This window comes from Grammomys surdaster, unplaced genomic scaffold (genome assembly GCF_004785775.1).
Source record: "Grammomys surdaster isolate TR1022 unplaced genomic scaffold, NIH_TR_1.0 270, whole genome shotgun sequence".
NCBI lineage: Eukaryota > Metazoa > Chordata > Mammalia > Rodentia > Muridae > Grammomys > Grammomys surdaster.
Genome location: NW_021604711.1, coordinates 2808406 through 2811012, shown reverse-complemented (window position 1 = coordinate 2811012; position 2607 = coordinate 2808406).

Below are 2607 nucleotides of genomic sequence, written 5' to 3'. Positions count from 1 at the left end.
CACTCACACCTGCCATCCCCACCCACACCTGCCATTCCCACTCACACCTGCCAACCTCACTCACACCTGCCATTCCCACCCACACCTGCCATTCCCACTCACACCTGAAGAGACACAAGTGAAGGTAACCAAAGTCACCCAGCTCACAAACAATAAATCTGAGTCTTATCCCAGGTGACAGAGCCCCCACCCCCAGACTTCCTTGTTTTAAATTTTAGTTTAAAAACGGTATTCGGTCTCACACAAGCCTACACTTGAATTGTAGTGCTCACCAACACACTGACCACATGATGGAGACAGAACACACCCATCATCCCAACTCCAGGAAGTGGTCATGGTGGCTGACATGTAGTCTTGTCCGTGTACTAATGGGGCCCTTTGGTGTCTGGGCTGAGCTCTTTACCTGTGGCAGCACTGACTTTTCTTGCTTTTCTTCCTTTGTAGAGCTTCTCATATGCTGGTTTCTACCACAGAGCCACAGCCCAGACAATTTTTTTTCCTTTTGAGACCAGAACTGCTCTCAAACTTGTAGACTATGTAGCTCTGGCTAGCCTGGAATTCTATGTAGACCAGGCTGGCCTCAAACTCATAGAGATCCACTTGCCTCTGCCTTCAGTGTGCTGGGCCTTAGGCATTCAATATAATGTTTAGCCCGATAAAGATTCTTTTGAGCAAATTCTGGTTGAGAACTACGGAGAGGCAGGTTGTTGTGGTCTCTTACATGGCGGGGGTTTCTAGTAGTCTCTTACATGGCGGGGGTTTCTAATGGACGGGAAGAAATGAGCATATAGCATGCAGAATAGACCTGTGGGGTAAACACACCAAAGGTGCAGGATCTGACAGTTTTCACTGGGGCTTGGTTTTATTCCCTTCCCATTAATAGCCTGTGGGGCTAGAATGGGTATATACCACCACCTCTCCTTTCACAGAGATGAAACTGAAGCCCAGTGGGACCAGGAGATGCAACCAAGGTCACTGCAAGAGTAAGTCTCAGCCAGAGCACTACCCAAGTGCCTCCTGTTTCCTCTACCCTTCCACTGGGTACCCATTATGACTCTGTGAACTGCTGGGTGTATTGCTTAAGAACTAGGAAGTCATAGCATCACACTAATTGACTCGGAGCTCCTGTCAGCTGACTCTAGGTATGCGGACATATTCCTCTAGCTTTGGTTTCTTCTCTGCATAATGAAACTGATACTGGAACCAGGAAGCCATGGTGAGGACGAAAGGACTTGGAGCCTAGCTCAGGCCTGAAATGGGCACATGAGATAGAGGCAATCTTTATGGCATGTAATGGTGAAAGTCCTGCCCATGCACGTGTGGCAGTAAAGTTCTATGGAGACATGTACTCTGATGCTTATCCTTGGAGCCCCTCTCTCTACCATCCCCTGTGAGGGGCAGCTGGATTGACGCCCACTCATCATTGCTCAACCTGGGCTGACTCACCTCTGGGTGTGGCCAGTCAGGAAGGTGTCCTCACCAGCCAGGCAGCAAGGCTTTTTCAAACTCCAGGCTGCCTAAGCACACCCAGCTGATGTCAGCCAGGCGTGACAAACAGCACCTAGAAGGGCAAACCTGAAGGCCCCACTTGGGTGGAGACACATGTGTGCCCAGGGTTGAACCCAGCTGAGGCCATGGGCAATAGGATATCCAGATGTTATGTGGCACTGGGCTGCAGGGACAGCCACTCTTCCAGACAGGCAAATGTTCTTAAACAGATTGTGCCTAAGCAGGTCTAGATACCCACGTGGGGCTGGCAGAGGACAGTGAAACCTGTGTATGGAAGGAGAACCAACTGGTGAGTGGAAAGGCAGTGTGCCTACAGACCTGTAGCCAACCTCTGGTCCTCTAGAGAACCTTGTGAGACTGTCATATGCTGCCTGGGCACTCATGGATAGTGATCTTAGCTTTCAGTTTTAGGAGAGTCTGGTGCATCTCAATGCAAGGCCTCCTTCATTGGGGCACTTCATTCCCAAGGATGCTGAAGGGCACCACATAGTCAGATTGGCAAGACTGGTGTGTGCTTGGCTCTTTGAGGGCAGATGCCCACCTACTCTACCCAAACTCTCCAAAAGCCTTATGGAGTCCCCAGTATGTGCCAGACTCCAGCCAGAGATGGGAGACAGAACAACCATCTTGTCTTGTAGAGCTGGCATACTGCTGCAAAGGACAAATAAGGTGGCTTTAGAATGAGATGTATTGGATAGACCAACTCTGTCACCTCTCAGGAGGGGAGTCGGGAGATAGAGAAAGCTCTCCCCTTGGGATGCTTGGAAAACAACCCTCTAGGTTAAGCTTCAGCAGTGCCTTCTAGAGAGTGAGTGAGCCATCACACTCTTGGGGGCCTCAGAGGATCCCTTTGTGGGTGGGATGTCAGCTTTTTGGTTTTGGTTTCAGTGCTGGGGATTGAACCAAGTACATGCTAAGCAAGTACTCTAACCCTGGGCTATATCCAGCTTGCTTGCTTTGTTTTTGTTTTTTTCTTGTTTTGTTTTTTAAATGACCATCCTTAGCTCAAACCAAAGACCCTTCTGGTGCAACTGAAGTAATTCTTCTCTTCTAGTGTCCCCAGTCCCAGAGCAACCTAGTTCCTTCCCCCTCCATCCT